This window comes from Pelodiscus sinensis, chromosome 9 (assembly GCF_049634645.1).
Source record: "Pelodiscus sinensis isolate JC-2024 chromosome 9, ASM4963464v1, whole genome shotgun sequence".
Lineage (NCBI taxonomy): Eukaryota > Metazoa > Chordata > Testudines > Trionychidae > Pelodiscus > Pelodiscus sinensis.
The window spans coordinates 42,313,292-42,336,351 of record NC_134719.1 but is presented as its reverse complement, the minus strand read 5'-3'; the positions used below and the strand labels follow the sequence as shown (position 1 = coordinate 42,336,351).

At 38.4% G+C, this 23,060-nt stretch overlaps 1 long non-coding RNA gene across 1 annotated transcript in view; it reads left to right on the top strand.

Annotated features, from left to right (window-relative positions):
- The window catches only part of LOC142830593 (uncharacterized), a 65,353-nt gene that overhangs the window by 11,897 nt on the left and 30,396 nt on the right, over window positions 1–23,060 (top strand). Inside the window, exon 2 of the long non-coding RNA XR_012905970.1 lies at window positions 9,772–9,862. This is a non-coding gene — a long non-coding RNA (uncharacterized LOC142830593). The remainder of the gene's footprint in view (window positions 1–9,771; window positions 9,863–23,060) is intronic.

The following is a 23,060-nucleotide window of genomic DNA, read 5'->3' as shown; positions in this document are numbered from 1 at the left end:
CTTCAACCTCTCCTTGCACTTTCTGTAATCTTACATCAAAGTCTATTTCCAGCTGTGCTAAGTAATACTTTGTTTTATCCAGATATGAATCAGGCTTATTCCTGCCCTTATTCTCTATTCTTTCCTGACCCATTTCAGTTTTAGTCAGTGTCTGAATTATCGCCTCCACGCTGATAGCTCCATTGTCATTTTGCCAGTGACTTTCTATTATTTTTACAAAAGGGCCTAATCTTTTATACTAAATTTTCATAGCAAGACCTCAGAGCAGTTTTTTGTGATCTCTTGTAAAATATTTATCTCTCACCAAATTCTGTGGTGGTGAGTGTCTGCTTGTCTTCTAATACTAACATAACAAAAAGCAGGTAGGTCCATAGACATTCTCCAATGGATTGTTAGTTTACACGTGTCTGCCATTCTGTAAAGTTTACAGAATGGCAGACACCAGGAGTAAGTATGTTTCAATGGTATGGAGAAAATTTTCAGAGACAAAAAGGGCAGGTAGGTGACCAACTCCCACTGATCTTCACTGGGATTGACACTTCCCTGACTTTTAACAATACCTCCCTAAATTATTAGCCAGACTCTTGTATTATATTGTTATACTGTATTGCATTTCTGAAGTATTGTAGCTAATTTTGTGTGTCACTCTAAGAACAGGACAGAATAAAAATCTATTTTCTATGCAGATGTGGAAAGGCTCTGAACCCATGCGCCTTTCCCAGCTTCAGGCAGCTGTTGTACAAATCATGTTAGGTTTGCCAGATGGTTTCAGAAAAAATACCAAACAAGGAAAAAAAAGCACGCCAGGAAAAAGTAGTTAAGAAAAAAAAATCAACCACCATGGCCCCTTTAAAAACCACGTGCTGAGGCTTTTTCACTGTAATAGGCTGCCAGTGACCGCCTGCCATCTTGCCTCCCTGCGCTGGGATGGACAGCTCCTTGTTAAGCACTAGCGTTGCCAGGCTGCCTCCATATTGATCTGGAGAGCCTGGGATTTTCACCTCCTGGCCAGGAAAAAATCAGAAAATACCAGACATTTTAAGTGTCTGGTATTTTCTGAATTTTTTTACCAGACAGGAGGTGAAAATAATGGACTGTCTGGTTCGATACCAGATACCTGGCAACCTTAATGGTGTCTACAGCAGTCCTGCCTATTCTGGCTTGCATGCATGTGTGTGTGTTTTTTTCAATGTGGCTAAGGCTATTGTAGGTGAAAAAAGCAAAAATACCAAGCTCTCACCTTTGCAACATTATCTACTATATATTTGAAAGAATATGTCTGCCTGTGAGTGAATCTGTCCATCCATTTATTCATGAACTCCTCCTAAATAGTAAGTACTAGGGCTACCAAATTTGGTATGCAGCTTCCTATTATAATGACTTAAAGCAAGGTAAGAGGTTCATTGTACCAGAACAATGGGATGTGCCTGGAATGTGATTGTTCTTTGTAATATTGAAAGGGAGTGGACTGCTAGCAGGGACAGTTATACTTTACTAAAGATTTACCTGGATCGTTAACTCAATTAATATTTGTTTTTCTTCATTTAAATCATTGCTCTCAGGTGGGGCTGGGATAAGGGGTTCAGTATGCAGGCTGCCCTGGGAGAAAATCCCACCTGAAAGCAATGATTTAAAGGAAGAAAAACAAACATTAACGGAGTTAAAGACCCAGTAAATCTTCAAGGACATCATAAATAAAGGAGAAAGGATGGGAGAGCATAACACATCCTTTGCAGACCACCCTGAATGATACTAGTCAAAGAGAATTAGGCACCTACTACAGAACATGATGTCACTTGGTTCTGCCCACTTAATTGTGAAATCTTTTTCCACAATTTAACTTTTCTATGACCTATTCAGCAATTAACTTCCCTATGACCTATCCCCTCAAATAACTGAATGCCAAGCAACTGTTTTATTTTGTGTTGAAATGTAAATTATCTGCAAAGGTGGTGCAAATATAATCCTTTAAATCCACCTTTATCTTGTGGCCTTTGTCCCTTTAAAAGCTGCATGAACAATTAAAGGCTTTTTAGTCCAAGGTGATTTCTGTATATCCAACTTTGTAACAATGTATTTTTGCCACCATCCTTGTTGGCAGTCTCAGAAGAAAACTCAAGGATTGAAAGAGCATAGTGATTGAACATTATTCTCTGGAGATTAGGTTTAAGCGTCACTAGAAGAGCAATGTTTGGAAACTTGCACTTTAGCATTTCGTAGATAAAGAAAAGACTTTTAGAGGTGGTGAATTTACTGGCAATTATTAAAACTGTTCTGAATGCTGCAGAGGATGGTACATTGTTCACAATATGAGCTCTTTGCACATATGTCTGTCAGTACTATAACAAATAATTTGTGTTAATTTCATTATTGGAGCAGAAATGTTTTCTAAATTGTGGTTCATATCGATTGCCTTTTACCTTTCTGAAAAGTCAAAAATTGATATATTTTAAATTACTTTAAAACATTACTGCCTTACAATGAGACAATTGTTAAAGCAATTATTCTAAATTATCTATTTTCATACTATTTTGAAACAGTTAGGGAATAATTTCCTTTTCATCATTGAGTCACATACTGATCTTTAATCATATTTTATTTCTTTTAAAAATACAGGTTTTTCTTTCATCTCTAATCATGAAAGCATAGATTTATGGAGGAAGAGTGTTAGCATTTTTGTTAAGCTAAATCTTTTTTCTTAACTGTTGAATTCTGTAAGGATTTAAACATTTGGCATTACTGGAATACAAAAGGATCAAAGGCAAAGTTGGAAAATACTAAGGATAATAATAAAGAAATATCACTTGAGGTTCTTAATGAAAGTCTGTTTTAAGGACTTCATGCAGATTATTATGAAATAAATGTAAGTTTATTGTGGAGGAAAAAGTAAAGCAATCCCCTTACTTTCTCTGAATATAGAAATAAGTTTAATTGTAAGTAATGTTTTCCATCTGTTTTCAAAGTACACCGTCGAATGTAAAGAATTTTAGTAAATGGTAGTGACAAAAGCCTTATTTTCAATTTTTTAGACCTACAATTTATAGTGAGTGGATCCATGCATTCAAGTGGCATCTAATGTTCTGAAAATTGGTACCTAAAGCTGTGTGTGTGTTGATTTGCAAATATAAACTGATGACCTTTACTTTCTGAAGGTTGATCTCCTGGGCATTGTAAAATGCAGGGTACTTGGACTGCACAATTTTCAGAGGCACAGTAGATTTAAATGCTAATTGCACATTACTTACATAGGCCAAGATCTTCTCATATTTAGTCTGGAGAGTCTGAGAGTGAGCTAACCTGAAAAGGTTTATGGTCTTGGTTTAGAAAAGCTTAAAAAAATCAAGTTGCTTATTCACAGTGTTAGGATGTGCTCTTGCACCTGCAGAAGTAAATGGCAAATTGACATTGAATCAATTGGAATGTATCTATGGACTGGAAATACAACTGTTAGTCTGCCTCATTTCCTGCTTCCATCTGCAATGGGAGTAAGTTTAGAGGCCCATAGAGACATAGATACTTTATTCAGTCGTCAGATTTCCATTTGCTGGCAGCGGATCTATAGATTCTGGAACTAGGGATGCAGGGAGGTGCTATTATACCACCTGGCTTGAAGTGGTTTCCTTTAATATATAGGATTTAGTTTGGTTCACTGCCTTGATAATGTCTGTCCATATTGGGGGAAGGGCCAAAACAGGACATACCAAGTTTTGAATAAGGCTATGCAATTAAATTAAACAAAGATAGGTTTCAGTCACAAAGTTTGCATCTGGATCTGAACCTCACCAAAGCTTGGAGATATAGAGATCAGATTTGTTACAGGCTGATATCTAAACTTCAGTAATTTAGACAAATAATAGTGTAAAAATGACACCAGGCCAGCATAAATAGTTTGTTCACTTCAAAAAATGTATAAATGGAAAATATGTAAATATAAGCATAGAGGCATTTAAAACATAGTCCCAGTGGTCGTCACTGCAGAGTTGCTTCAGTGTAAGCCATCAGTCCTACTATAGAGAGCATCTAAATGGCTATGTACGTCCACATGGGTGAGAAGAAAGGTATCAGAAAGCACAAAGTTTTCAGCAAACTTTTGATTATAGTACATGTGAAAAATAAAATGGCATGAGCACATTCTCCTTATAAGTGCCTGCTAGCTTAGAAGTTGTCAGTGTAGACGGACCTATATTATTTTTAACAAAAATTTGTAACTCTTTTTGATACTGTTCATCACGAAATACTCCTGTTCCCACCTCTGACAAACTGTAGGGTGACCAAAAACAACATGAAATGGTTCAGATCCTTCTTAGACCAATTCCAAAAAGTGACTATGGTTATTGGGTCCTTTGCCTCCTAAACTCTCACCTGTGAAGTTTATTAATTAGTCTCCTCTATAATCATCTTGATGAAGCTGTTGAGACAGCTGGTGAATAACTGATGCTGGTACTTGAGCCCTAATCAGACAATACTCTGCTCCCCTGGTCCTTTTGCCTGGCTTGTCACCTGCTTCAAGGATGTAATTCCCATCAGCTACTACCTACATAGATTAGTAGTCCGGAGTCGCATTCATTGTTCTAATGCTGGAAAAAAAAGTTATAGGGATTTATTCAAACATAGTTAAACATTTGCTTTTGTATCCATGACCTCTTTATTTTTTGCTCCCAAGGGAATTTCTAGAAGTGAATTTTTGTTAGCAAGACTTTTCATGGGCAGAGAATATGTCCAATATGAATATCATGGATATTTGATGGGCCCTCACAACACTGCTCTTCCTTCTCTTGACTGCTCTGATCTCTGCCAGAATGAATTAAGCACTGACTACCACATTACTGATCCTGCTTTGCCATTTTCCTGTTAAAATAATTCTTAGTGTTATTTCAGGAATCCTGCACTCACCCACATGTGTAGAAAGAGCCCTAACTACCATATCATACTTTAAAAATATTGAGTTCATTACTTCTAGAGCAGAGGTGGGAAATCTCAGGCCTGGGAGCTGGATGTGGCCTCTGGCTTGCCTGGAACTGGTCCCTTAGGCTCAGGGCCCACCCCAGCCTTGGGGAGACCATGCTGATGCTTCAGTGCCCCTACTGCTCTACTGCAAGGCTGGAGCATGCAAAATCTACTAGGCTGCCCCCCAAACTCTGGTATGGGAGAAGAATGTGGGGGAGTCTTTCTCCTTCTCGGTGTGGGGTCACATCAGTGAGGGGCTAGGGGAGTTTTTGCTTCTCAATTGTTTGCGGCTTCCGACTGATTTTTTTTTTTTCCTGTGGGTCAGTGGCCCCTGTCCCAAAAAATGTTTCCCACCCCTGTTCTAGGGCAAAGTGCAGCTTCATTTATTAGAGCCTATAAAATTGTTTTTGTCCTGTGATTTTTGGCCCCTTTTGAGACAGTCCACAAACATAGTGGGAAAATTGTTTTAATGTACAAAGAGGTTTCCGAATAGGAAGTTAATTTTACATACCGGTAGTTCTTTTATGTTACTTATAATAACAATTTTAGATGGGGTTCTCAATGCTAATTAGAAACTAATGAGAAGTGCATATCTAACTCTCTTGGCAACTATGAAAATCTCAGCTTTCAATTATGAAGTCCAAGTTAAGAGCTATGTAATCCAAAAGCCATGTTTAGTGCATACCAGTGATAACTTGATTGGTCCTTAACATTTACAATATTACAGATATTTGTGCCAGAGAATGTGCATGCTTTTCAGTAATGATATTTACATAATTCCTATAAAATTCTCTGCCCAATGTACACTGGTAACTGTGTTATGCACTAAGCTAGGGGGAGAGGTAGATAACGCTGGAGAGCAGGGATAGGGTCCAAAGTGATCTAGACAGATTAGAGAATTGGGCCAAAAGAAATCTGATGAGGTTCAACAAGGACAAGGGCAGAGTCCTGCACTAGGGATGGAAGAATCCCAAGCATTGTTACAGGTTGGGGACCGGCTGGCTAAATAGCAGTTCAGCAGAAAAGGATGTGGGAATTACAGTGGGTGAGAATCAGGATATGCGTCAACAGTGTGCCATTGTATCCAAGAAGGCTAATGGTGCATTAGGAAGAGCATTGCCAGCAGATCTAGAGAAGTGATATTCCCCTTTATTCAGCATTAATGAGGCCACATTTGGAATATTGCATCCAGTTCTTGGTGTCCCACTACAGAAAGGATGTGGACGCATTGGAGAGGGTCCAGCAGAGGGCAACCAAAATGATTAAGGGGCTTTAGCACTTGACTTAGGAGAAGCTGAAGGATTTGGGCTTATTTAGTCTGCAGAAGAGAAGAGTGAGGGAGGCTTTGATAGCAGCCTTCAACTTTCTAAAGGGAAGTTCCGAAGAAGATGGAGAGAAGCTGTTCTCAATAGTGATGGATGGCAGAACAAGGAGTAATGGTCTCGTGTGGAAGCTTGAAGTTGGATATTAGGAAAAACTCTTTTATTAGGAGGTTGGTAAAGCACTGGAATGGGTTACCTAGGGAAGCGGTAGAATCTCAATCCCTAGAGGTTTTTTGAGTCTTGGCTTCACAAAGCCCTGGCTGGGATTATTTAGGTGGGGTTGGTCCTGCTTTGGGCAGGGGGCTGGACTTGATGACCTCCTGAGGTCTCTTCCAGCCCTATGACTCTCTAATTCCACAACATTCTAAACTCCCCCTTGTCAGGTGTACAAAAGCCAGAAAAACTGACTCTTATTATGTTGGTAGAATTTGGTCCTTACTGCATTGCAGCTTTTTTGGTCATTGAACGCTCTTATTCATGTCATTTTCTACTAAGCCAAACAAAATAGGTTGTGAAGCTGCGTTTAATATACCAAACTCATCATTTAAAAACAAAGGACTAAAAAACCAAACACATTGATTAGTGATCTGTGTATCTGCCTATGGTATGTTGTCCTCTGATTGGAATGGGTTTGACGAGGCTACGTTTATAACCTTATACGAGGTTCAGACACCACGATTTGTTTCCATTATGTGACCTTTTCATATTACTTTTGCAACTTAGGATATGGATCAAGTTAGACTTGTTCATCCCCCATTAGGGCCACAAATTTCTCAAATGAGTTATGAAAAGCATGAGAGCTGAGAATAAAGCTATAAACAAGAATTTATACTTCTAACTTATGTTTGTATGTTAAGACCATATTAAAATATATGGGATCCACTGAGGTTTCTTCACTCTTTCATTTTACTTAGAAATCAGGGCAATCCTCTAAGTGTTGTAATCAAATGTTATTTGACCTTAAAACTGAGTTTTGATAGTACAATCCCCCCAGGATATTTAATCCACAGTATATTTTTTCTATTATGTACACCTGAGTGTAATACATTCTGTTTCCAGATGGATGCTATGTGAGCCCCATAGAACAAATTATTGACCTTTTATTAGAGATATAGCATGTTGTTCACCAGAGATTCAGACTCCAGCAAACACATATCACTTCAGAGACACTTTTAGGGAAGCCTCATAAATTCGTTACTGTTTGCTAATAGTACCTACTGTATACTACTAGTTTACACAGCTTTTTATCTGGGAAAAAAATTCCAGGGTGATTTCTTTGTGTGCAAGCTTGCATGCATGATATATAATTGCTTTGTATGTTACTGAAATGCATGCACCTCTGTGGTGGAATGCAGTACACAATTATTAGTGCCAAGATCACTTCAGAATAATTCAGACGAGAAAGTAAAATATGGCATAAACAATTGAAACTTCAGAGGAGATTTAACAAAGCCTAAAACTCCAAGGGGGGAGTTTCACTATACTCCTCACCCCATCTACTCTATCCATCAAAAAGAACTATAGCCAGTCCTTTCTTACATTAGATAATTTGAGATGAATGAAGCCATGAGACGGTCCAATTATGATATTTGATTGTTATCCCTAGAAGTTATGAATATATCCACAATGATAAATGTATCTTCAGGTGGGAGGGACCCACAAGCGGAAGGCTGTTAGTGAGGCTAAAGATTCATCAGTCTTCTAGCAGTTTCCACATTTTTTTTTTTTTTTGTCAAGGTTTGCTAAATTTTTGCACAAGGGGTTAATGAAGAGATATGGAAATGTCAAATCTGAAGTTGACTGAGTTTGGCTTACAATACAAATATTTCTCTCTCTATTAAGAATGCAAAGCAACCCTGAAAAAGCCCAATACACATTAATTCTAAGATTCAATTTATGCCCTCTGAGAATGAGTTCAGTCAGAGGATGGGATTTTATGAACCAAGAACAAATTATAGTGCACACATGCTTTATTTTTATTGAATATTTTCCCATTGATTATAACTGTTATTCCTCTGTTTGCAGAACTTTGAGTGATATGGAAATCTTTTTATGTTCCTCGTGATCTAATTTTTAAGCTTAAAGTTATTCTTTGATGTATGCATGCATAAAAATAGTTAATTGACAATCCTAAACAGCCTTCCTGCCTGGTAAAGAGACATCAACACATGCTTATGCACTCATATAACATTAGTAAAGCAAAAGAAAGTTGTGTCAAGAAGGTAGAACTTGGAGACAAATTCTTTTGAGATCCATTTGATCTAGCTTACTATCTGTCATATCTTTCACAATGTTTTCAAAGAACTGCAAAGTGGTTTTATCCATACTTGTTGGGTCTCCCTTCTTTCATAATCCACATTTTAATTTAGAAAGTAACTTTATTAATCTATATCTATTTTCCTTTTACATATGAAGATGAGCTGACATCCCATTCAATGTTTGTTCTCTTTAAATGTCTTATTGTAGGAAGCCTATTTCTTTATAATTGGAGATGAAGGAACTATGATTGATTTTTATTAGGCCTGGGGGTATTTATCAGAAATTCCTACAAGTTCTTATTTTACTTTAGTTATTTTGAGATTGCTGATGAATTATAACTGTGTTCTAATTTGGTGGGGAAAAAAATCTTAGTTCTGAAGGAAATAAACAGATACTATTTATTTTTAGATCTACATTTCCACTCTTATTCCAGGGCTTTATGTGACTACATTAGGGCATGCAGGGTTGTGTGTTTTTTTTTGTTTGTTTGTTTGTTTGTTTGTTTTTAAATCTTGTATACCAGATACAATGCCACCACCAACAGGAACCACAGAGGAGGAATAGAATTTCAATAAGATAATAATTAAGACTCTCATATAGTAAGATACTTAGGCATGTGCCCAATTGTAAGCACGAGTACTTCATTAACTCCAGTTAAGCTATTCCCTTGTGGACAGCAGGTCCCTAAGCATGCTCTTGAATTTGGACTAAAATTGGTATTTTCTAAAATCACCAATATGAAAATGGATTCAAGTTCTACCATTTTCTATTTCCATTACATTCTCTGTCATCTGAGTAATACCACATAATCATTATGCCCTGTATTGTTTGCAAATGACAGCCCCAATCTTTTTTTACTACTTTGACCTTTACAATTTATTTGTTTTGAATAGGTGACCATTCCATATTTCTTTTGCTCACAGAATATTAGGGCTACAGGCAGGGAGGAAGGGGTAAGAATGGCCAGCAACTAAAATTTTCAAATTTTGAAAAGGTCAGAATGGTATGGCTTGCTATTGCCTGCAAGACTTCGCTTGAACAGATGACAACTGACCAAAAACTAATAAAACTACAGCCTATATATTTTTAAATATCAATACAAAAAATTTTTTCAACAATCCGTTAAAGTGACAGTATTTTTTTGTAGGTCTCTTTTCCAATACTCATAAGTTTTAAATCTAATAAAGGCATTTGCTTTTTTCCTACCACTGTAGGGTTTATTACTATTATCATTCTATTCTAGGGTTGCCAGTTTTGGTTGGACATATTCCTGGAGATATCAACACATGAAGATTAATCTTTAATTCCAGGAGACTCCAGGACAACCTAGGAAGGTTGGTAACCCTATTCTACTTTTTTCTGTATATGACTTAAAAAGTATGACACCTTCTATTGATAACACAGGAAACCTTAGCTTTGGGTTATTTTTATCCCTTGTGTGATTTCTGTGGCATTTAACCTAATATAAACCTCTGTTCAATTTGGTTGTCTAGTTCATAATGCAAACATTCTTTGAATGGCATGTCATCAAGGCATACTTTCACAGTCAAATATTGTATTTGAACCATTTATATTGTCTCTATTAGCAAACAGACTAAGTGCAGTTGTAGGTTCCTCAGTGTTCACTTTCATACAGTCCCTTAAGAAAATGGCAGTACAGACTATTAAAATATTCTGGAAAAGATGATGTGCTCTTTTGAACCAGTGTGATGCTGGAGTAACTCCACTGGTTTCAGTTGAGAAGGTTTGTATTGAAACTGTTATATGTAAAGATGGGATTTGGCTCTATAGATACCGAGCTTGTGAATCATTAACTGTGATGTGGAGATTCCTTTTACCTCATTGCCACTCCTGCTGACAATGATGAAATGTTGGAAGTGGCCTACTTTTCTGTCATCATTTCTGTGTTTCTCCTCACATGATGAGCCAAGCCAAGAAGCTAAAAGGCTTGTAATAGTTTATATCTGTAAAATAGGGACCCATCTCATGCTGCCACTGCAAAATACTGGCTAGCTATAGACGTGCTTTAACTAGGGATCAACATTTTTTGATATAGATGAAAGAGAAAAACAGCATATATGTAATCCCACATTAGAATGCTAATAAACTTAGGATAGTTTAATGTTAATAGACATAGGATAAATTGAACACAGTACTATTTATGAAGACTATTGCCAAAAAATGTCTAAAATAGTAGCCTATCGTAACAGTTTACCATCATTCTGCACCATGTAATTATGCATAAAAACCCCAACAGTGTTTCATAGTGCATAAGATAACACTGAGTAATATTTGTTGATCTCTATTTGCCAAATAATAGAGGTAAAGAATGAGTAGTACATGGTAAACATTTGTCATGACAGTTTCTGAACCTATTACTTACATTGTTGAACAGTTATTCACATTCATTGTTCTACTGAAGTCAGTGGCGCTTCACATGTGAGTAACAGTTTACCGATGTGAATAAGTGGTTTACAGCCACTTCAAAGGTTTGTTTCCTCATCGACAAATGGCAACAAGAAGGGATGTCTCTCAATTGACAGTCACTGGGTTTGACTTTTACTGGCAGCATGGGAATCTCCTGGCCTTCTGAATTCTCATTGTACTTCTCGATAATGGTTTTTGAAGTTTTTTTCTTAACAGCAAGAACAAAAACAAATTGCTTTGCAATAACAAAAATAACAAGCTTGTGGCTAATCCTCCAGCTTCTCTAAGTCACTTGGCAATGTCCCTGAATTCTCTAAATGGCAAAAGCTTCAACGTTTTCAAACTCTTTGCTTAAAGTGAAAGCATAAAATCAATTTTTTTTATCCTGTACTCTTGTCTTTTACAAGACTTCTTCATTAGTGTTGTTATTCTTGACACAAGATGCTGAGGTCAAGGATACAGTTAATTTTTTCTTAGTTTTCAAGAAGTTCTGCTGAAAATAGGGCTTTCCTTTACTCATTTGAAAATGTCTTTTCAGTATTTATTGATTCTGTATTCCTTTTAACGTTTTGAACCCCATCATTCACAAATTTAGTAAGTAGAATATGAATCATGACCAGGTCAGCAAACAGTAATAATATCAGTGAAGGTTAAGACTAATGAAACCCAAGGAATTCTAGCTTTAGCTGCAAAACACATGCAGAACTCAGAACCTGCCACAATGTTCAACATATTATAGACTATTAGGACTGGAAGGGACCTCAAGAGGTCATTGAGTCCAGTCCCCTAACCTCATGGCAGGACCCAGTACTGTCTAGACCATTCCAACATTTATCTAACCTACTCTTAAATATCTCCAGAGATGGAGATTCCACAACCTCCCTGGGCAATTTATTCCAGTGTTTAACCACCCTGACAGTTAGGAACTTTTTTCTAGTGTCCAACCTAAGCCTCCCTTGCTGCAGTTTTAGTCCATTGCTTCTTGCTCTAACCTCAGAGGACAGGAAGAACAATTTTTCTCCTTCCTCCTTGTGACAACCTTTTAGATATCTGAAAACCACTATCATGTCCCCTCGCAATCTTCTCTTTTCCATGCTAAACAAGCCAAGTTCGTTCAGTCTTCTTTCATGGGTCATGTTCTGTAGACCCTTAATCATTCTTGTTGCTCTTCTCTGGACCTTCTCCAATTTCTCCACATCTTTCTTAAAATGTGGTGCCCAGAACTGGACCCAATACTCCAACTGAGGTCTAATCAGCTCAGAGTAGGGCAGAAGAATGACGTCTTGTGTCTTGCTCACAACACACCTGTTAATGCGTCCCAGAATCATGTTTGCTCTTTTTTTTTTTTTTTTTTTTTTTTTTTTTTTTGCAGCAGTGTGACACTCTTGACTCATATTTAGCTTGTGGCCCACTATAACTCCTAGATCCCTTTCTGCCATACTCCTTCCTAGACAGTTGCTTTCCATTCTGTATGTTTGAAATGGATTGTTCCTTCCTAAGTGGAGCACTTTGCATTTGTCTTCATTAAACTTCATCCTGTTTACTTCAGACCATTTCTCCAATTTGTCCAGATCATTTTGAATTATGAACCTATCCTCCAAAGCAATTGCAACCCCTCCCAGTGTGGTATCATCTGCAAACATAATAAGCGTACTCTCCATGCCGATATCTAAATAGTTGACGAAGATATTGAACAGAACCAGTCCCAAAACAGACCCCTGTGGAACCCCACTTGTTATATATTTCTAGCATGATTGTGAACCATTAATAACTACTCTCTGAGAACGGTTATCCAGCCAGTTATGCACCCACCTTATAGTAGCCCCATGTAAGTTGTATTTGCCTAGTTTATTGATAAGAATATCATGCGATACCATATCAAATGCCTTGCTAAAGTCTAGGTATACCAGTTTAGGTATACTATATGTTTAGTAGTGCCTGTGTTAAGCAGATGGGAAAGAAGTGACTTGAAGAAAACACCCATTCTAAGAACTCAAATTTTGATTGTCAGAGCTACACATGGAACATGATTCTAACTGTGCTTTGGAGGTAAAACCCAACAGACACACTCTCAAGGGTTACTGATGATTAACAGCTGGGGCAGAGCACTCCTGGGATTGGCACACCCCAGCTTAGATACGAACGGCCATGCTACTTAGCCATACCCAAATGAAATGTCATTGCTGGTGCTGCAATAACCTGAGAGGGTCAGTGGGATTTCTTAGGGCATATCCCATAGTTCTTTGTGCTACAGAGAGCTGTATTAGGGTTGCCAGATGGTTTCAACAAAAATACCGGACATACTTGACATTACATCACAATCTACATTACATCTTATTTAGAAAATACCGGACATTTATATTTTCTTATTTATATTTTCTCAATTTGTTTCCTGAACAGAAAGTTCAAATACTGGACTGTCCGGTTCAAAACCGGATACCTGGCAACCCTATGAGTTACTCTAATGATTCTTTTCCTGGTGAATTGTGAGAGAACTTGTCTGTCTTTCTGGATGCACATTGTTGAAGATATCGGAGGACTAACAGCACTCAAGTTTTAGCCTACAGTCCCTAGAGGTCAGCAATCTTAGCATTAAAGCACCACCAAACTTGTGTTAGAGATTTCTGTGTGTGGTGGGGCAGAGGGTTGGGAAAATACAGAGGTAAGAGTATTATCTGCAGTGAAGACTTGCATTTTATTTGGATGATAAGGTATCTAATACATGGCGGGATATATGCAAATGCTAAAAGGAATCACAGTATAGGAAGATCTTAAATTAAGCTAGTGTAAAATGAATTTTTAGGCCTTTGTTCTCCAATGTTCTGGCTTCTTTTTTTGATACTGCTGTCTTAAAGCATCTCCTCAGTCAGTGGATCCAGACACATAAATATTTCCTCCCAACAAATCCTTGGGAGGTGTAGTGCCACCATTTGACTCATGCCACTCCATTTCCAGCCCCCCAGCACAATGGATGTGTCTGAGGAAAAGGATATGTAGCTGGCCACTACAAAATCTGGCTGATCTCCAGTTTATCTGAACAGACCATGGAGGTCTTTGGTAGCTGGAGAAAGACAGAGCAACTGGAAAGGGGAAAATCAAGAGCAGATAAGTTATGGCCCATTATATAAAGAAAGAGAATCTAGAGAAGGCCACTTGTGTCCTCCTGTGTTGTTTCCCATACTGCAAGATAAAAAAGACACTGAAGGTAACATATTTAAAACAGATGAAAGGAAATACTATAACATGCAGACCTTACTGTTATAGGATATTGCTGAAATCATCTGCTTGTTTCCATTTTTGTCTACTTCTGTTTTCTCTGGTAAACCACTGGCTTTACCCAGCACTTGTGATGTGATTTTTAAGGGACTCTGGAAAGTACACTGCTGTCTGCCAGTCTTTAGGAAATATTCTCTCCCGAGTCCCCCCACCCTTGCTGATGCAGGCATATCAGCAGTTTAGAAGAGACTTTCCCACTCTGTTTCCCTATGATTAATATGCTGCTAAACAGATTTGCAATATGAACAAAATTGCACAGTTGGAAGCTAATGAGACAATATAGTGACGTTGTCTCATGATCCATGCTCCAGCTTTGTTTCTATTTTTCAGTCAAAGAATCACCAGCTTTTTCTGAAGTGACATTCTGTGAATGTCAGTGACACCACCTTTTCTCACACGTTGTGCAAGACAGTGTCTTTGACTAGAATGAAGAGAGAATGAAATTTGTGACTCTGTTAATGAGGAGATGATGTTCTTGATAGTTTTCACAGTCCCCCCCATAGGCAAAAACAAACAGTTTCTCAACAATACTGTTGTTAATAGAGGTACAGGAAAAAGATAGTCAGGTCAGATAACAGAAATGGTGAACATATTTTAGCAACTGCAGATCTACTCTGGCTCACTTGAGAGTTTTAAGATTTAATTCTCTTATTTTACTGGATTTGGTGTGTTAACTAGATATTGTATCCCATTAGCTACCTTATTTTTACCTGGTGCTATTAGCATATTTCTTTTGAGTGATATGCAGGTGAGTAACAAGGATCATATTGTCCGTCATCAGCAGAAGTGAACTCAAGAGCTGACCCCGTTAGATGTCTTCACCAATATATTTATAGTTTTGCTTCATTTTAAGGGATCATTCCCAAAGCAATTACTGGGCCAACAAACTGACATCCTGTGATAGTTATTCCCTGTGCAAGGCTTTACATTCTCTAGTTTAAAGAAGCATTTATTTTTCCAGGTTTTCTCCATGTTTCATCTGAAATGTATAGCTTAAAGGTTAACATATTACTTACTGTGTAAGCCTAACAATTCACAAGGCAGATGGGGCAGACATAGGAGGTAACATGCATGAATCAGTTTTTGTTACTGGATTTATAGACTGTTGAGTGGTTCCTGATGAAACTTACAAAAAAATTGATTGGCATAGACAAGGAGATGCCTTGCTCATAGGAACACAGTCAGAGAGCAGTTATTGTTTAGTTACACAGGTATTTTTGCCATTAGGGATTACTTCCTTTTGTTTTCAACTAAACACATTTGCACGTCTTAGTCCAAATATTCCACAAAAATTTATTTCAGGAACAAATGTCAAATGTAGTATGTGGGCTAATGTGCAAATATTTTAGCTAATGTGACCTAACTACCAATCAGTTAACTCCTGTTATACTTGATTGTACATACCCTTCAAAAGTGACTAAAATTGTGATTAGAGTATAATCCTTGTTTTGCAGCTTCCACCCTATCCTTGACAGGCACAACTTTTCTCTTCTTCCATCTCCGATTCTAGAAAAGGGCAGAGTTAGCAGCACTCCAGGGCATCAGCAATCAAAAAGAGCAACAAGTGGTTTCAGAGAGAGATTTAAATTAGACAGGGAGTTTCCTGGCTGCAAGAATTTGAATGGTAGGGCCAGCAGAGAAATTGCCTTCACAGGGGGAACAGGACCCTGTGTGCTGGTGGTGGTGGTGGTGAGGATAGAGCAGTCCTTCAAGCTGCCACTGGAACACATGAAACCTTTCTCAGATCTTTCTCTACGGAAGAGATATTGAAGAATAGAGGGAGACTAACAGTGGTGTCCTGGTAGGACAATGATGCTAGCTGTCAAGATACACAGAGATGATTTTCAATGGCATAAACCCATGGTTCTCAACCTTTTCAAATGACTGAACTCCTTTCAGAAGTCTGATGCTTTTTTCCCCCTGTATTGCCATGTTTCACCTCACTTATGACTTGAGAAAAAAGACATAAAATTACAAGGGTCACCATATGCTAGTCCCGAAAAATTGTTTTTTCTCATCTTTTACTGTGTATTTATTAAATGGAGAACTGGATTGTAAACATTGACTTACAGTTCACTGTATAGTGAATAGAGCAGTGTAAAAAAATGACTGTATAAAAGTTTAGTCTGCACTTACTAAAGCAAGTGCTTTTTATGTAGCCTGCTATTAAATAGGCAAATATCTAGATGAGTTTATGTACCCCCAGAAGACCTCTGTATGCCCCCAGGTATACACATGTTCCTGGTTGAGAGCCACTGGCATATGCCAGTGGTTCTCAAACTATTCACCATTATGAGCTACATAAGCAGCTCCTTGTGTTATGCAGACTGTATCCACACAATATATGCACTACAGGTATGGATGTCACATGGACTGCTACCGTGTGCTGATTGGGTCATGACATGGGTTGAAAAGTAGAATTCAGTCAGAGCAAATGTTGGGGGGGGGAAAGAGGGAGCACACAAGGAAGGGAAGTGGTACTATTGGGTGGAAGAGATACTGTTACAGAAACATGAATGGAAAGGGGAGGAAAGAAGTTAGGATGATGAGAAGCAGGGAACTTTTTTAAATTTACAGATTTAGGGAATCATGTGAACTTTCAATGGTCACCCAAACAAACTCTCCAAATCTTTAGCCTGTCTTAGTAAACAAACAAAACACACCTCTTTCTCCTGTATTTATGGGTAACATTGTACAACTTCACAACAGAAAATCTAATGCTTGCAATTTTTGAAGACTTGGCTGAGAAGATGGCAATCTTCTAAATGGCATTTAACAAAGGCAGTGTAGCAAGATCATAAAATAACAATTTATTGCTTAATAATTCCTAATTGATATTTTGGAAGGTTATAACTTCCTTTCTAAAGCACTCTTGTCAAATGCTAATTGAATACTTACACATTCCTTACAAATTTAATTAATTATCTCACATTTATTGCCTCTGCAATTCTGAGTTAATTACATGCAGGGGAAAATTTTCTCTAATATACATCTTCATCCAGAATGCATACCTATATAACAACAATAATCCATTACTGTGTAAAGGTGTGCAAATAGGGTGACATATTCTAAATAAAGTATTGAAGGTGCTGTTTCTGTATGGGCACAACTCCTGTTACAGGTAATCAGACCAATATGCCAATATGATCTTGATTGTGATATGTCTGAGGTACCCATGCTAATCACAGTATTGATCAATGGAACTGGTTATCATTTAGAATAGACTATGCGGTAAATGCTTTAGTCTAAGACCACTAATGGAAATTTGCTTCTTACTTTAAAGAGAATGAATTGATGCCATTTCAAGCCTTCTTACAAAGACACAGGCATTTTAAATAGCCCTACCTTTCTCTCTCACGACTGGCACTTTAACACTGCTGTCTTAGTCCATTCTGTCAGAGACAAAATTGGAAGGGAAAGTATATTGATTAGGTGTGAGCAGCTCTGCTCCTCTCTTTCTAGGATCTTGTAGTACTTGAGAGAGAATATTTCCAAGAGATGACCGCTACAAAGAAGAGAATTTCCTCTGACGATGGATCTGAAAATCCATAATCTGTGAGCAAACATGTAGGGCCAGATTCTCAGACATGCTATGCAATGAGGGTTTTGTACCTCTGCAGTGGTGTGAGGCAGCTAGACAGCCAGGTGCTCCACCTTTCCCAGCCATACCTCTTGTATAAAAACCATAAAGAACAGTAAAATAGAGAAAGTAAAGAGAAAAGGGGTGAGATTGACATTAATTATAAATATAATGTAAACAAGTGAAGATTTACTCAAAACCGGTTTTAATTAAGTTTGTTTTGCGAGTCAATTAAGGATGAATGACAACTGAACACAAAGTGACATGGGGTTACCACAATTTCTAAAATTAGCCTCTAGCAAATCTATTCAAATATAATCTACAGTTAGCCACTAGCAAAACAATATTGCTTAACAAGGGTTTCACCTTGACTGTCTTTAAGTTGTTTATTTTAACCAAGGTTAAAGAGCTTGGACAAGCTTATACTGTTTAAGTGGCTCTTAAAATGATTTACACTAAAATGAATATTGAAGAGTCTCTGATAGGAGGTTAGGATGTAAAGGTTTCTGTGACTTTGTAAAACTGCTGTGTAATTTTGTTCTGGCTGTTTACTTTCCTGGCAAGAGGTATATTTTAAAAAAAGCACCACTTGTGGGTTAAAAGGTTTTATTTTTAGAGAAATAACTAAATCTGTTTCTCAGGGAGATGTTTTGGAGTGGGTGTTTCAGTTACGTGTGTTTTATCACCGTCATATTTTTAGCTAGATAATGTCATTTTAGTAATAAGAGGTATTTTGACCAAATCCTAAAAAGATATCTCAGAAATGTCAGTGAGTAAGGATGGAATAAAAACTGATTAGGGACTTTACAATCTGGCCCTTTTAAAATATTTTGAATATATCCCCTCCAAATCCTGTTTACGAAAAATAGAGAAAATCAACAGCAAAGAATGTGTGAAAGTGAAAAGATATTATTTACTGCTGAACATAGTTCTTTGTACCCTATTTAGTTCTTTGTACCCTATTTAGTGTATGTTTGTAGGGTTAGCTCCTTATTTATTCTAGTCAAGAGGCTAATTGGTTATTAGCCCTATTTGTTGTGGTAAAATAATTAGGGCATAGCAACTTTCATCTACCCAGGGCAATGTAAAGGGTTGTTGTGGGACCAACATCCTCGCCAGGCACCTGGGTGAGGTGAAGAGCCATGCTCCATGCCACCAGAAGGGGTTGGACCTCAGGCAGAAGAGGTGGTACTGGAGCTAGGCAACCCTTAACACTGCCTGGAGAGCACTGTGTTACCACCCGTTAGCCCTTAGTTCTCCCTAGAATGTGCTATGTGGTGCTCTAGCAGTGATTTAAAGGACCTGGGGCTCTGGCCGCTGTACTGCAGCAGCAGACCCCTTTATTGTCGGGCCTCAGGGCAATTGCCACTTTGCCCCCTGCCCCCATCAGCAGGTCTAAAGTGTTGCCAGAAGTCTGTGTGTTTTTTTTTTTTTGTTTGTTTGTTTTTTTTTTTTTTTGCCAGAACACCCAGTTGAAAAGAGATCCTGGTGAATCCAGTCAGCTGGGCCATTAAAAGTCTATTCAGTGGGAGCTCTGTCTTCCTTGGCTCTGTGCAGCTTCCAGAACTAGCTGCCAGGCCCTTGCAGCCTCTAGGCACAGCAGGTTCCTCACTCTTCCTCAGGCTGTGTGCTGGCTCTGCAGCTCCCATTGGCCAGGAACTGTGCAACCAATGGGAGTTGCAGGGGTGGTGCCTGCAGGCATGAGGGTAGTATGCAGAGACTTCCTGGTACCAAATATGCCTAGAGGCTTCAGGGACCTGGAGGCCACTTCCTGAGAGCTGTGGAAATGCTGTGTAAATGCTGCCATGGCCTAGCACCCCCTCCTACACCAAGGAGTGCCGACAGCCTCTACGGGTTCCTGGGTGGTGGGGTGGGGGACAACTTCGTGCTCTTGGAAGGGGTAGGGCCTTCGGCAGAAGGGGTGGGGGGCTAGGGCAGCCAGCCATCTATGCTATCCAGAGTGCTGTGTGTAGCGCATTGCTCTGGTGGGTATTTAAAGGGCCCAAGGCTCTGGCCACCCCTTCTGCCACACTAGCAGTAGTGGTGACCAACAGCCCTGGGCCCCTTTGAATTGCCAGGACCCAGGGCCGCTGTTCCCTTTGTACCATGCCTCGTATCGGTGGGCCTGCCTACACCCCAGCTCCCTGTCCCAGCTTGCAGTCACCTCTCTCACTCAAACTCCTGCCTGGAGCCCACCCCTCCACATACCTCAATCCCCAGACCTATCTCTGAGCACCCTTTTTCGGCCCGAATCCCTCATTCCCACACCAGAGCCCTCCCCCCTCTGATCCAGCCTAGACCCTTCTTCTGCACCCTAAATCCCTCCTCCCTGGCCTCGCCCTAGAGCCCTCAATACCCTCCCCTAGTCCAGAGAAAGGGAGGATCAGAGTGAGAGGCAGGGCTTCAGAGAAGAGGCAGGTCTGGGGTGGGACCTCAAGGAAAGGGGTAAGGTAGGAAGCAGGGCAAAAATGTTTGGTTTTCTGCAGTTAGAAATTTGGCAATGCTAGGCTAGATATCCAGTTAGGCACAATAGGCACATACCTTGGGGCACTGGCATTTTAGGGGTGCCTTACCTCTCTAAAGCTCTGTGGAACATGAAGGTCCGCTGTAGGCAGGACTGTTCCCAAAAACCTGTGTTTAGGAAAATGTAACATGTGAATCCAGCCCTGCATCTACCTGGTGGCTGAAATAAATCAAAAGTTCTCTGTTCTCAACATTATAAAATTAATATACCATCTTAGAAATGTGATTGCACAACTGAAATATGAAATGGTGACTGAATGCAAGGCTTACTCAGAGCAATCTTAATCTGCTTGAGGTTATTTTGATACATTTATACTTATTTGAAGATCAAGATTACTTTGACTTGTTTTAATTGTATAATAGCCTAACTAAAGTTTCAAACCTGCACCCGTCACCTTTGGTGGGATTTCTCAAGGGATGAAGGGTAGGCGGATTTGGCCCTCTGAAAGAAGACCACAGCTTCCATTCACCTTCCTAGCATTTACATTGCAACTGTCTTTACTTGTGAATGCACCCCTTTTACATGAACAGCTCTCATTTTCATAACTGTAAATATGGTTGCTGATTTCATTGATATCCAAAGAGAAGCATCTCCTTAAGATCCCAGAAATATCTTGCCTCTTTATATTGAATTACTATACTGTCACTCATGAGTGCTCTGTTTCCTGGTGCCAGGCAGTGCAGTGTCTTCATTCTCGCTACATGCCATTAATCTTCTCCTATTGAGAAACAGGTCGGTGGATGTTTGGAATCCCTTATGTCTTGTTAGGTTTTCTAGGACTTGTTTGACAGAAGTTAAAATACCATGGGCTGTCTTCTGCTGGTGTGATTGCTAGTGCATTCCTGCAGCAATGCTGGGAAACTGGACTGATGGATGGAGGAAATTTCCTGTTTTGGCTCTGAGATATTTAGTTTACAAGAAATCACTCTTCTCATTTTTCTCTCAAATAAAGGACATCTTTGTTGCCCTAGTCTTTTTGCAGTTTCTCCCATTATCCTGCCCTGGTAAGTACTTAGTAAATAGTTGGCCTTCATTCCATTACATTGCTTGGATGCAAATTTATCCCCTGCCGCGCTAGAATGAACAAAAATAAGCTTGTGCCTAGCTGTAAGAAGAAGTGACTCTTATGTTTTTATTTTCAATAAAAAGTTATTTTGAACCCAGTGGGTTAGTGATCCTAATTTATTTGCACAGAAGGGATTCACATTATTACCTACTAAACTGCCATAGAAAGAGACTATCTTCAGGTGCCTGTTTCTCATTTTAAGAGACTATTTAAGTTTTGAAAAATGCCAACTAAAATACTTAAGGGTTTTTTCAGTCAACATTTTCAACATTTTATAAAAACATTCTGTTCAAAGTTTCCAAAAAGTATTCATTATAACATTAAAGGGAAAGGGAAATATATTTTCAATTAATTAGTGGAAATACAGTTTAATATTTAAGGCTCTGACATATTATAACTGCCTTTGTGTGAGTGTAAGCAGCAGGATTTGCAGAATCAGGGTAGAAAATTTCCTCAAACAGCAGACAAACCTGTAACTTTTTCTTCTTTAATGTCTCTTTTAAATTGCGGAAGGAAGGGGCAAGATTTTAAAAAATAAGCAGCTTAAAATTAAACTGTGTTAAGTCCATGTTTAGGCACTTAAGTCACTTGCTATATAAAAATGCTCAGCTCTGGAACAAAAGCTGGTCCTAAAATAGGTCAATAGTTATCAGAGCAGGCAGTGGTGAAAAGTATGGAAGGGACAAAATAGTTTGCTTTGTTTCCTTATCACATAACAGGTAATATAAGGTCTTGCAGCAAAATACCTGTCTGATTTAAAGATTGATTTACTATACTTACCATTTGTAACTAATTGAAGCCACATTCTTTTAGCCATGTTTTTATAAAGCTGTAATGGTTTTATTATGCAAAATTTTGACCTCTGGGGTTGCATCTGTACCATATGAAATGATGAACTTGAGGGAATAGAAGTAGTTATTTTGGAAAATATGAAACAAAATTCTCAAATATCTAAATGCAATTTATGAATGGCCATGATTATTAGTTTTGATTCAGCTAATTACACTTCCAACTAGGATAAACACAAATCATTACATTAGAGTCTCTCTGATTGAATGTCTACCGTCCTTATGAAATTTTAATTTCTGAAATATTACTTGATTACTTCAGCACCCATACTATAATTTACTGCCATGAAAATTCAAAATAAATCACTTTTAAGCCATGGACAAGTCTGTATTTGAACACAGTTTGGCTATTTCACTAACAGCTGTAGAAATGTTGAAAAACAGACAGGCTGAATGTAAAAAAAAAAAAAAAAATTGAGAGGTAACTAATGAGTTTTTTGTGTGCCTGACTTGACACCTTTTTGTGGCTGGGATTTCAGATATTGGGCAGACACACTTTTGGAAAATGAATGTCTCTGTTTGTTCCCGCTAGTCTTAGAAAATTGCTAATGGGATAAATTGCTTTCACCTCTAGGATGCTTGTATGAACACAATAATTCAGTAATGAAACAAACATTATTACTTTCTCATGACCAATGTGAGCATATGAAATTGCTTTTCTGAGAATAGTCCTGGATTTTCATTTGAGGGCCTAATATCAAATAATTGGAACACCTGAAATGTCCCATGTTCATTTAACGAGTCAAAACATTTGTGTGTATTTCTATAATTGTGGGGGCTTAATTGAGGATATATTGCTTTATCAAATAAA